The 14,277-nt window shown below is 41.1% G+C and overlaps 1 pseudogene; it reads right to left on the reverse strand.

Annotated features, from left to right (window-relative positions):
- Positions 1-6,077: 6,077 nt before the first annotated feature.
- LOC147452252 (uncharacterized) lies at positions 6,078-7,943 on the reverse strand (annotated as a pseudogene).
- Between the last annotated feature and the right edge of the window lie 6,334 nt (positions 7,944-14,277).

Genomic DNA, 14,277 nt, shown 5'->3' on the forward strand with positions numbered 1-14,277 from the left:
CAGCTCGCGCGCTAGTGCCGGTAGATCTCGACGAGGGAGCGGAGCTAGTTGTTGTTTTGGGGGGGGGGGGGAAGTACTACAGATTCTCTTCCACAGTCACCGCTCCCTGCTCCAGCAGAAGATGAGGACCATGACATGCCTTCACCAGATGCTCGCGGGTTATACTACCAGGTTCATAGAGGAGGTATGGTGGATCTCGGGACAGCACAGGGCAGGAGATTCTGCACACACGTCAACCAATTAATCCACTCCACATATATCAATTGTTTTTTTAAATTTGATCAGCAAGATCCCTACAACCTCACATATATAGAGACAACTATGCACATGCGTTTTCCCAACCCTGAGGGGCAACAATTTTCAAGGCAATGGTCGCAAGAGCATGTCAAAACATTTTTGAAGAACAAAAAATCTAGTGTGAGGAGAGCGGCAAAGAAGACAATGGAGTCTCCAGAGCATAGCTATCGGCCAGGAAATGTCCATGATGTGGAGTGGGAGACCGCTATGGACGAGAAATTAAGAGGACAAAAGGGCAACCGGTGCGAGGATGTATACGCGTCAAGTTGAGGCCAGATCCCATCAGACTCCTACGCATTATGGTTCGGGAGGAAAAACGGCTTGGAAAGACAAATATGTAAGTAAAAATATTAGTTTTATTGTAAAAAATCTAATGTTTTTCATTTAATTAATTGGTTGCTATTTTTTGTTAGTATAACATTACCATGAGTCGCCCGACCAGAGAAGTGCAGAGATATAGAGAGAACCATACCGAGTATCAAACTTAGTGTTGGTTGTTTGAAAATCAAATGATCTCTCGAAAGGAGTTCGAAAATGCGTGCAGAAATTTGCAACATGTAAGTTTAATCTTATCTAAATAATCAAATTGTTGATTTTATATCAAATATTAAATAACAAAGTGTTAATTGTTTCTTTTTTATGGTTTTGCAGAGTCAAGGAGTTCCACGTGAAATGCCGCCAAATCCCCCATGAGCATCCTCTATTTTGTATACACGGGTCCTATTTGCCCTATCCCACATGACCATACTCTATTTTGTACACGCGGGCTTTTTTTGCCCTTTATGTAAATGCAATACCTATCATTTTTTGGCTCAATACCTCCCCCAATTGTAATTCCACTTATGTAAATGAAATTATCAATCTTTTTTTGGCTCAATGTATTGTCCAATTGTGATATTTTGCTGTAATTAATAATAATTTTGTAAAATAACTAAAATAAATAAAAAAATAGATGACCTTTTGGATGGTCCTACAAAGGACAATCCAAACGGTCATCTGTTTTTTTATAATAAATCCCTTCGCGGTAATGCTCGCGATAAGCCTGACGCGGTACTATGTGAGGGTACTGTTGCAGCAAAGCACGCGGTAATATTTGCGGAAATATTGCCGCATCCATTACCGCATCAGTTACCTCTAGACCATTACCGCCAGCTTTGCCGCAGTATTTGCCGTGTACGGGAATTTTTATATTTCAAGTTTGTTTGTTTTTTTGCGGTAATGTGAGCGATAATACCGCGCATATGTTATAGTGTATGGTTAGTTAGGGGTTGTTGAAAGAAAACGTGGTGCTTGGCATTTCCTTGCTGGACATGTATGCCAGATGTGGTGCACTTCATTAAGCACAAAAAGAGCTTGAGGAACTTAATGTCCGAGATGTCGTCTCTTGGAATTCAGTATTTGTGTCATATGCCCAACTTGGGCAAAGCCAAGAAGTTATGGGCTGTTTTCAGTGGATGCGAAGTGAGGATGTCTCTCTAGATGCAATCACATACGCTAGCATCTTGAAGGCAAGGGTTAGGGTCAAAAAGCTCTAGGCTGTTTTCAGCAGATGCAGAGTGAGAGATAGAGAGATAGAGGGAGAGAGAGAGCGATGAGCGCACGAGATACGCGAAGCTGGCAGCCTGGCAGTGTTATGCACGAAACACAGAGAGAGAAGAGAGAGAGACCACACCTACCTCTTTCCCTTGCACCTCGAAACCGTCAATAACAGTCTCATTTTCAAATTTCACCAACATTGTCCCCACACGACGCACCTCTCCGGACAAGAGTTCCCACCCTATTTTATCTTCGGCATACAACAGTGTCGAGACACGGGAACACCATGGCTGAAGTACTTAATATCAACAGAGCTATTTTCAACTGGTGCAGAGAGGGCATCTCTCCAAATGCAGTCATATACACTTGCACCTTGAAGGCGTGTGGCATTACACAGGATGTTGATATGTGCAAAAGAATTCAGGATGATAGTGTTAGCCAGTGGTTGTTGAAAGAAGTCGTCGTGCTTGGCACTGCCTTGGTCGTTGGTCGACATGTATATCAAATATGGTGCACTTCATAAAGCACACAAGTGCTTGAGGAGCTTCCTGTCCAGGATATCGTCTCTTGAAATGCTCTGATTGTAGGATATGCCTAACTTGGCACGGCCAAGGAGTTATGGGTTGTTTTCAGCAGATGCGACATTGTGCTTGGCACTCCCTTGGTCGCCACGAGGGAGGGAGGGGCATAGCAACTCACCCCAAAGAGAGAAGGGGAGAGAAAGAGAAAGAGAGAGTCGTGCCTACTACCAACTCACCCTAGAGAGAGAGAGAGAGAGAGAGAGAGAGAGAGAGAGAGAGAGAATATTTTTCTTGATTTGTTTTATGAAATTTGCGAGGAGCAAGAGACTTGAGGGTAAGAGGTATGTTTAAAAAACCTAATAATTTCAAAAGGTAAATCTCAAAATTTGTAAATTTGTAGGTGGGATTACACTAAACCTAGGTTTTTTTCGAGCACTGCAGACGACTCCACCCGTCATCTATAGCACCCATGCAAGGAATGGCTAGGCATACTGGAAGCCTAATACCGACTGTGTGCATCGCTACTGATAATGCCCCCACCATTCCTGTCTCTGGCGGGCCATTACTCAGAGCATCTGTCGGCCCCACGTAAAGCATATCTTCGCCGCAGCCATGGCATCCTGCCTGGAAGCAAGGGTACGATGGAAGAAGATACAATTCCGATGAGACCTGTTTTATGTTACCCGGCAACCTTAACGCCAGCCTTTTTGTGATTTCTGGTGTGGACCACAGACACCTGCACGAGGAACGATCGTTGCAAATGCACGCCGTTACCGTAAGCGCCACCTGCCGCAGGGGTAAGCATCTAGCTACAAGACTGTGCACATCATAGCAGGCAGCGATGTGCTTCATGAAAGATTGCATCACAGGATCGGAGATGTTAGTGGCCATGAACACCACATTCACTGCAGCAACATCGTCCGTTGTGCTTAAGGCCGAGACACTATTATTGCTTAAGGAACCACTCACTTCAACCAGCTTTTGTTCACTCAGGCTGACAAATAGGTCTCGGCTGGCCATCTCCACATCTAGCCGCCCCCTCAGAAAGCAGTTGACGAACGCCGCAACGTGGCCTAGTGTTGTGAGCCCGGCGTCCAAAAAACTCACGGTGCTAGAGATCGCGCCACTGATGTCTTGGGCTTTGGCGATATTGGCCAACCACGCCCACACAAACAAGCTGATATGGAAAACCCGAGAAACCTTAAATATGCCCCAACAGTAGGCGCCTCCCACCATTGTCACAAGATGAACAGAGGAGAGAGAGGAGCAGAAGAGCCGAGGTAGCTGAGGATGTGGGGGGAGAGAGAGAGTACCCTAGCCGCCTAGCGTGGAGAAAACCCAAGTCCCATATGCTCACAGACCACCTTTGGAGCTCGAAAGCGTGCAGAAACCTCTAATATTATATCAAAGGAAAGAGGAAGGACTGGCACTTGGTACTAATAAGTAACTTCGAAGCTAGATAGAGCCCCGGGCCCACGTCCCACCCAGCGGGACTGCCTTCTTGGGTCTATAATTTCACCCGAAGCAATTTGCAAACCGCATATGGTCGTGCCTTGGCACTAAGGGACGCCCATATTAAATGCGGGGTGGAATAATGGGATCAACGATCAGGGTTGGGGGGTGGAATCTCGAGGCGCACTAAACCTAGCTAGCGGGACGTGCCGTCAAAAAGGCGAGGTGTATTAAACATGATCAACGGGAAAAAAAAAGTGAGCGGCCGAGACCTAATCATTTGAGTTTAGGGTCACATAGACTAACCACCTCACCCGCACATGCATTGTGTATCCACAGTTGTTTTTACAACAATATATTACAAGTTAACATGCATTACCCAGGCTATCCAGGTTTAGTTTTTGATTTGATTTTTGCGGCTACAATCTTCTCAACTTTCGTACGTGAGCTTCTCCGTTTTTGATCCCATTGCCTCTGTCGTGTGCAAGTTTCCCAAAAAACATATCTCGAGACTCGAACTGGTTTTCGAAAACTTGTCGTTGCTCCCTCCTCATCCGTGGTGAATTGGTGATTAATTCGTGACTGGGTCATCATTGGCTATGGTCAATGGTCAATGGCCATGTGTTTAAGCCTTAAGGTTGAACTTTGAAGCTGTGCTGAATAAGATACTCCCCCACAAGGGAGGGGATAATTAAGGCCTGTTTACACGCTGCCAAAAATGGCCCATTTCTGTGAGGTTTAGTGGCTTTGAATGGTTGGTGGTGGCCCTCGATAATGATGCTCACGTCTCGATAATGGTGGTCACGCTTGGAAAGTTGAAAACCAGCTTGGATATTGTGAAAAACACCTTTTAGGTGTTTAATACCACCTCAAACTTAGGGAATACCATATGGAGACTCAAAAAGTAGCATAAATGCCACTACTTCACATCAAGGCTTCAAAATGATGTCCCTGTGTGTGGCCACAACACTTTGCCATTGGAGGCCATAAATGGGCCATTTTTCGCAGCGTGTAAACAAGCCCTAATTTGTTAGATCAAGGATTCTAATCACACCATGTGGTGGTCACACGTGAAGAGTGAGATAATTGTTATTTTGGAAGGGGGGGGTAGAGCAACTGCACCTCAAAGAAGTGTATTGGCTCACTCCACTTCTGCAAGAATTTATGAATCTTTTTGGGAGTCTCTAAAAGTGCATAGTAAAATGTGAGCTTCTCCTTGTTTTTCCAACTCCATGTCCAGTGCTCGAAAAAAACCTTAGTTTTTAGATTTATTAAACCTGCAACTATTGAGGGGAGTAGGTTTCCTTTTGTTATCTCAATTGAAAAAAGAAAAAAAATTTGTGGACATAGGTTGCTTAAGTTTATCTTAAAATTTTGCACCCAAAAAACCTTATATTCGAAACTTTTCAAGGTGAGAAGAAAGAAAAGGAGATTTCTTGTTAATAAAGATTAAGCTTTAACATAATTAGATTGTTTTCAACTTGAAGAATACTTAAAGTGTAGAGAGCCAATAAACTCATGAAAAGTTAGAGGGGAATTTGGGAGAGAAAAATCCCAAAGTATAGAGAGCCGCAATAAAATTTCTATGGTCATAAGAAGGCTAAACATAAAAACTTACATGAGATTCAAATGAAAGTAGCTTTTGAGAGAATAATCACTTCATTCTAAACAATGGAATTGATTACAAAAAGAGGCAACAAACTGGTTATTGAGGAGTTACATGTGAAACTTATAACAAGAGAAAGCTCTTCTTTTATCTCAAAAATGAAAGAACAAAATTTGACATATATAGGAAGAAGAAGCTTTTTTCCTATCTCAAAGATGAAAGGAGAGAATTTGATTCATTCTCATTCGATAAAAAACCTTAAAAGAAATCATTATAAAAGAACGTTAAAAATATAACCCAAAATAATAATATTTAAAATAACATATAGTAAAAAAACTTACAATCTAGTCTTCAATGTAGCTAAAGGCATGTGTTGAGGTTTTTACATCATCCCGCCATAGTCCAATCGCTTCATCAAAATTGAATTCACCCAATGGAGGTCCTTCAAGAGAAATTCTCATCAAAGTACGTGTGCTCTTAGTAGTAAGAGAATTCTTAAGCTTGGATTTGATAATATTTTGAATACTAAAGCCTCGTTCACAAATAGCAGTATTAGAGCATTGTACCAATGCTATTTGAGCAAGCAATAGTAATGATGCAAACTTTTCTCTCAAAGTCTCATTGCTACCAATGTAGCACCATGTGTTTTTGAAATTCCACCCCTTCTACTCATTGTATGCCTGATATTTAAAAGTTTGGAATTCTTTTCTCAACACAAAGAGATCAATTAAACGTTCAATAACTTCTCTCCCTTTCAATTTTTTACTTTGACCATAGAACTTTATTATCTCCTCAATCCCATCACCTCCAAAGTTTTTTAAATCTTTTCGAAAATCTTTTGTGGGAGGATAGCAAGGAGGAGACAAAAGTTTAAAATGACTCAAAATAGATGTATCCTCAAATCTCTCCTTCAAGTTCTCAATTATATGGTTTGTGAAATATTTTTGAAAGAATATTGCATTTTCAAGGTCAGAACCATCTTTTTCCCGAGTAAGTTCAATGCTTCTAAAATTTGAGCCTCGCATGGAAGATCTTAATTCATATAAAAGTCCTTTGGATGGTCCGTAATTAGGAATTATAGGATATCCATAGCCATCTAACTCTAGGGCATTGAGATCAAGGCTAGGTCTCATCACAAGTTCACTCTCCATTGCCACTATTTCGGCATCCACTATGCCAGAGATAGCAGTCACATCAACATAAGTGCATTGAAAGAGCTTGCTAAGACTTGTCAAATGAGAGAATAAGTCACCCAGGTAATGTGCAACATACACAAATGCAAACGAAGAAATTTTATCAAAAATGATTTGCTTTTCTTTCTTAAAGTAGTCAAGCAATGGTTCAAGCAATTCACAAAATTTCACGAGTACTTTATGTCTACTCAACCATCGAATTGTGTGTATACCCTCTATTTTAAGAAAAGGTAAATCAAATTCATCTTGCAAGGATCTTAACTTTTCTAAGCGAGCTACACTTTTTCTAAAATGAGAAGCCACTTCATTCAACGTAGCACCAACATACGCCGCAAAAGGAAATTCACTTATGGTGTTGCTAGCACATAGGTTAGTACGATGAGCCACACAATGCATGGAGGTCACAAAAGGAAATGCATCTTTGAATCTTGTAGCTACCCCCTCCTTTTCTTCCAATCATAACCGATGCCCCATCTGATCCAAAGCTTACTAATTTTTTTTCATTTAAGCCAACAACAATTTTTTCAATGACGTGAACAATCCAAGAGACGTTCGGTCATCTACCTCCAAAAGGTCAAGGAATGAGATTTTGGGCTCATTGTCTTTCATATAAGAAACATAAACAATCAAGTGCTCCTCTATTGAAATGTCCGTTGACTCATCCACCATGATACCAAAACATGGAGACTCACGAACATGAACCAAATACTCTAACTCAAGCCCCTTCCCAATGTAGTGCACAAAAGAAGCACATGCCTTATCATTTTTATACATGTTTTCGGGGATGTTTGGAGTGTTGCATTCTCTAAGCAATTCAAGTGTGGGAACATATTTTGAATAAGAAAGATCATTTTTAGCAACAAAATAAGAAACCCGAAACAAATTTTTCATACTATCTTCCATGCTTTCGAAATGCTTAGAAACAAAAAATTCAAAGCTTTTTTTCCCACAATGCAATGCCCATGCAAGTACTTTATGTTTCTTTGAACCCCCATGATTTACTAAAGCACTATGTTGTATATTGATTGCCCCATCGGTCCCAAATTCACTTTTACAATGCTTATCTTCTTTACAAATAGAACAAAACATTTTTGCTTGCACCCTATCAAACTCAAGCCACTCAAATTCACATCTCCACTTGTCGTTCCAAGCAATCCTAGCTTTTTTACGTCTTTTAGCTTCCTCTAATCCAACACTTTGAACTTCGACATCATCAACATCATTATCATCAAGCACTACTTCAATTTTTCTTTTTCCTATGTCATTTTTTAAATTGATTTGTTTTGAAAAACTAGGCATGGCAAGCAAAGACTTTTGTTTAGAAGAATTAAAAGCCATATCAAAAGCTCACACGATGATTTTTTCGATGTAATAGCTTCTTGAACCTCGATCGACGAACTATTTGAATTGTGTTTGCATTTTGGTCCCTCAACTTGAAGTTTAGGCAGGAACTCAAAAAACAATGCCAAATTGTTCCTGCAATGATATTTTAAAAACAAAAGAGTAAGTCTTATTATTTATACATTGTTTAAAGTTCTGTAAGCCTTAAGGACTTTAAAAAGGGTAAAAACTTAAAAGCTTTTAAACAAAATGCTGACAATATAATTCATAACGTCCTGACTCCTAAGCGTAATTAGGTTCACAATAGAAAGCCAATGCTTATTTAAAGTTTGGGAGCAAAAGCTTGAGAGCTTGACAGATCTTGACAGCGCTAAGCATTGGTTTGGGCAACACTAGCAATGCTTGGGAGAGCATCATGTTTTGATCTGGGTAGAAAATCTGCAACACTTGAGTGAGTAGTAGTATCGTTTTTTTTGGGTGTGTGTGTGTGTGCTGTTGAAGATGATGAAACAGGAAACAGAAGGAAGACAGCAACTCAGAGTAGGAAGAAGATGGAGAAGAAGAAGACACAGAGCTTGCGTACGAGATCTCTGTAGTCTCTCTCTCTGTATTAGAATAATAGTGTATATACAAACTCAGAGCTACAAAGCTTATATGAAACCCTAAGAGATAAGGTGTCCTTTCACACCGGATGTCCAGGGGGAAAAACCCAGTGGGAGAAAAGTGCCCCTGGTGAAGCGCGTATACACACTAACACTACTACATGTCTACAAATCCCCCCTGTAGTGATAGTGTGAATCCGTACAAGGTAGCAGATCATCATGTGTATGAGAGTAAGCCCAAAGCTTTTCGGAAAGCTTCAAACTTTTCTCGTGATAACGCCTTCGTAAATAGATCTGCAATGTTATTCTGTGTAGGATAGTAAGTTAGTGTGATCTCCCTTGCATGTAGCCTTTCCCTGACATAGTGGTAGTGAACCTCTATGTGCTTTGTTCTTGCATGAAATACTGGATTCCTTGCAACTGCCATAGCACTCTGACTGTCAGTGAAAATGGTAGTGGGTGCATGTTGACACTCACAAAGATCTGCCAATAACCTGCGTATCCATACACAATCAACTGTTGTCGTGAAAGCTGCCCTGTACTCAGCTTCACAAGTTGATGTAGCCAATGTGGGTTGCTTCTTGCTTAGCCAAGATATACATGCATTTCCCAAGAAAAAACAATTGCCACTTGTGGAATGTCGTGAGTCAAAATCACCAGCCCAATCTGAATCGCTGTAACCAAGAAGCTGCATAGAACTGTGCTTTCCATACATATCCCCCCTTGGAAAGAACATGGCAAGATTAGGGGTACCTGAAAGGTAACGAAGTATGCGCTTCACAGCCTGCCAATGATGCATACCTGGGTTGTGCATAAATCTGCTTGCTTGTGAAACCCCAAATTGAATGTCTGGACGAGTGTTGCCTGCCAAATATATCAAGCAACCAACGGCTGCTGCATAAGTATGTATATCAAAAGGTTCTCCAGCATCGTGCATGCTCAACTTTGATCCAGTATCTACGGGTGTAGAGATTGGTTTACAATTTTGCATACCAAACTCGTCCAAAATTTTATGCAAATATTTTGCCTGCAGCATGTATATGCCATCCTCTGATTGCACAAAGTGAATACCCAAGTAATAATGTAGCAAACCAAGATCAGACATCTCAAAGGTTTTTCTCAAAGCATCTTTAAACGCTTCAATTTCATGTGCAGTATTACCTGTAAGAAGCATATCATCCACATAAAGTGTTAGCATAATGAGAAATCCATCTCTCTTTTTGACATACAAAGTACTTTCTGTTGGACTATTCTGAAATCCCTGGCCAATCAAATAAGTATGTATCTTGTCATACCATGCTCTTGGAGCCTGTTTGAGACCATACAAAGCTTTACGCAATCTACATACCTTTTTCTCTTGACCTTTTACAACAAAACCACTTGGTTGACTTACATAAACTTCTTCCTGCAAATCACCATTCAAAAAAGCAGTTTTGATATCCAACTGATACACTTTCCAACCATGATGATGAGCAGCAATTGCAACTAGTGATCTAACTGTGGACGCACGAGAAGTAGGAGCAAAGGTTTCATCATAATCTATGCCTTTCTGTTGCGCATAGTCTTTTGCCACAAGCCTTGCTTTGTACCTGTCAACAGTACCATCTTGTTTCCTTTTTACCTTAAAAACCCACTTTGTACCAATAGGATTTTTACCTGTAGGCAAGTCCACTAGATCCCATGTATGATTCTTATGAATAGAATCAATTTCTTGCTGCATAGCATCTTTCCACTGAACACACTCTAAAGCTTGTTCAAATGCATCAGGCTCATTTGCATCACAAAGAGTGCTAAAGCAAGCCAAATCTACTTGCTCTCTACCAAAAGTAGTACCAACGCGTGTTTTTCGTGGCAACGGTGCATCCAACTTGCTATCCTGCAAAGTTTTTTGAACCCATTTAGGCAAGGTTCTTTCTTCCCTGAGAACTTTTTGCTCTTCACGCACAATTTCCTCTACATCATGAGGTGTCACATGCTGATCAAAAGATTGATCAAGATTATCAACCTGTTGTGATTCTTGATTCTCCACAAAAGAAGGAAGCAAACCTTCAAATACATCATGTGTCTGCATATGCGGTACATCAAAAGCAACCATAGGTTGAGCAGTAGTTTCTGCAAAAATTACATCACGACTTTCAAAAATCTTGTTTGTAGCAGGATTGTAAAGTCTATAACCTTTACTTCCACTGCTGTACCCCACAAATATATATTTGATTGCCTTATCATCAAGCTTCCCACGTAACTGCTGAGGGATGTGAGCATAAGCAAGACAACCAAAAACACGAAGATAACTGATTGAAGGTTTTCTGTCATACCAAGCTTCAAATGGAGTAATGGTTTTCAAGGCACGAGTAGGACACCTGTTCAAAACATGTGCTGCACAAGCAACTGCCTCCATCCATAGCTTATGATGCAAACTCTTAGCCTTCAGCATACATCTAGCTGTCTCCATTAAAGACCTGTTCTTCCTTTCTGCAACACCATTCTGTTGTGGTGTGTATGGCATAGTGCATTGGTGTTTAATGCCTTTCTTTCCCAAAAAATCCTTAAATGCACCTGACATGTATTCAGCTCCTCGATCGGTACGAAGAGTCTGTACTTTGCAACCTGTTTCATTTTCAACCATGGCGACATAATGTTGAAAAACTGCAAACACATCTGACTTTGCTTTGAGTGAATACACCCAACAAAACCTGAAAAAGTCATCAATGAAGGTCACAAAATAAAGGCTGTTTCCTATAGATGGCATCCTCATAGGACCACATACATCACTGTGTACAAGCTGCAACTTTCGTGTCGCTCTAACTGAACCATCCTACGAAAATGCAAATCTGTGCATCTTTCCAAGAATGCAACCTTCACATACATGTCTTGGTGGCATCTCCAATAAAGACAAATCATGCACCATATTATGACGTTGTAAAGTCATCAAACTGCCATAACTAACATGCCCAAATCTAGCATGCCACAACTCATTATCCTGCATTGCCTGAGTCTTTGTTTTTGCAATACATACCTGAATCTGCTTTTCATAACGATCTAGCACAAATAGTCCATTTTCCAGCGTACCTGTAGTGATAAGAGAATAACAATTCTCTCGATCTCGTACAACACATCTGTCATCCTCAAAAATGACCCGAAGACCATTTTTTGCAAGAGAGGATACAGACAACAAATTCTTCTTGATCCCTGGAACATATAAGACATCTGGCAAGCATAAATCTGAACCATCTGAAATGGTAATCAAAATCTTACCAACGCCTTTGATTGGATAAGAAGCATTATTTGCACATGTCACCTTCTTTCCTGCTGGAGCTGCATCCAATGAACAAAACAAATCCTTCCTTGAAGTAATATGCCTGGATGCACCACTATCAAAGTACCAAATCATTTGTGTCTTGTCAACACTGTAAGCAGAAAAATCTGAACATACTACAAAAGCATAAGAATCCTGCACAAAGTTTGCAGACTCTTCTTTAGCTGTAGAAGAATCACCAGAAGCTGAAACAACCAAACTTGACTCTTTCTTCTTTTCTTTAGCAATTCGCTTTTTACACTCACTAATGTAGTGACCAGGTTTCTTGCAGTAGTGACATTTACCTTTTTTCTTGGACTTGTCGGAATCACCTTTAGACTTCTCTGAAGATTGTCTTGCACTAGACTTGGAGTAATGAGCACTCTCTTTACCCTTGTTTTTGTTCTGTACAACAAGAGCATGATCCATACCATCCACCTGTAAAGACTTGTTCTTATGTGATTGATCCTCCTGCAATAGCAAAGCCACTAACTCTTCAAAATGAAGAGGCTCAGGACTAGCTCGCAAAGACAGAGTCAAAGAAGTCTTAAAAGTCAAATAAGATGGTGGTAGTGAATTGAGTGTTTTGGAAACCAAGTCCTTCTCTGGAATCACTTCATCAATGCTAAGCAATTGCTCTTTAAGATCCTTGATTTTTGTAAGATGCTCGACAATATCGTCACCTTCGTCCATCTGTATTTTGTCAAGTTGTTTCTTCAAAAACTCTATTCTGGCAGCGTTTTTTCCTCCAAACATAGCTTACAGAGTGTTCCAAGCATCCTCAGAAGTTCTGCAAGATCTGATATGTGGTGTGATTGTCCTCTTTATGGTTAAGGCAATCACAGCCATAGCTTGTGCATCTTTAGTATCCCATCTCTTTTGCTCTGGAGTGACTTGTGAGGGTCCTGCACCAACAGCTGCACCACGACCAGGCGTGGCAGGTGCAATGCTATCTGAACGAACTTCATCTCCAGATACATAATCCCACAATCCTTTACCAACCAAAACATTTTTGGCCATAAAAGACCAAAGAGAATAGTTGGTACCATCCAATTTGTCTTCGGATGTAAACGCACCAAAAATCTCTTTCTCCGTAGATTGAGCCATACTGTGGATGCACACAAGAGAGCAAAAGGACCTCCAAGAGATTCACAAATCTCCTCTCCAATGCAAGCAAAACTCTACACAAAATCTTAGCATAAAGCTAAAACAAGCTGCTTCCCAAAAGAACTGTTTATCTGAAGAAAATCTGTCAAAAAGCACACCCTCTTGATCTAAACGCCTCGGAAAAGTAACTTCTGCTACGCTGCTCAGAAAAAAATTCTGAGGGATCGAACGGCTTCGAAAGGGGGGTAAAACGCAGGTCATCTGCTCAGAATACTCCCGGAACGTCGAGGATGCTCCCACGAGCAAATTTTCCGAAAACTGCTAGAAAACTGCGATTGCGCGCGCGGACGCGAAAACGCAAGTAGAGGCTCTAGAAATCACCTTGCTCTGATACCAATTGTTGAAGATGATGAAACAGGAAACAGAAGGAAGACAGCAACTCAGAGTAAGATGGAGAAGAAGAAGACACAGAGCTTGCGTACGAGATCTCTGTAGTCTCTCTCTCTGTATTAGAATAATAGTGTATATACAAACTCAGAGCTACAAAGCTTATATGAAACCCTAAGAGATAAGGTGTCCTTTCACACCGGATGTCCAGGGGGAAAAACCCAGTGGGAGAAAAGTGCCCCTGGTGAAGCGCGTATACACACTAACGCTACTACATGTCTACATGTGCCCACAAAAACACACAAAGTGCATCCAAATTAAGGGTCTTCACAAGAAGTCGAACAAATTGCCTTGCTGCAATGCTGGCAGAGCATCGAAAGCTCACGAGCATAGCATCGAAGGCTCTGAGCCGCTAGCTCTCTCTCTCTCTCTCTCTCTCTCTCTCTCTCTCAGCGTGCCTATGCGCAGTCCAAAACCTGCACTTCACTTGAGCGCCTTAGCCTGAAAACGCCACTTGAGCGCTGCTCGAAAACGATACCTGCAGTAACCTTTGCTATTCGTTTTTCAAACACAAAAATATTAAGGTCGACGATGCATTTGATCAAACTTCCATCTTTGGAACACACACACACACACACACACACACATAGAGACACCTGTGCAATGTGACCTCAGATGGACTGATTTGGAATCTGGATTCTTGAGCAATGATCACCCAAATGACGAGATCTTTTCGAGAGTTGACTCTTCTTCCGGGGTCCTAAGTCTGGACTCCAATCTCCGAGTGCAAATATGTAGTGTTAGTGGGCTCTACCACTTGAGCTCAAAGCTAACTATCTCCAGCGCTTACACAATTGTAAAGGAAACCTCTGAACTTTGAAGAGGTATGAGGCGGATGGCTTAGAGACAAATGTTGAGAGAGAGATTGTGAGAGGGCTCA

The sequence above is a fragment of the Adiantum capillus-veneris genome, chromosome 8, assembly GCF_014529385.1.
Source record: "Adiantum capillus-veneris isolate H3 chromosome 8, ASM1452938v2, whole genome shotgun sequence".
NCBI classification, from domain to species: Eukaryota; Viridiplantae; Streptophyta; class Polypodiopsida; order Polypodiales; family Pteridaceae; genus Adiantum; species Adiantum capillus-veneris.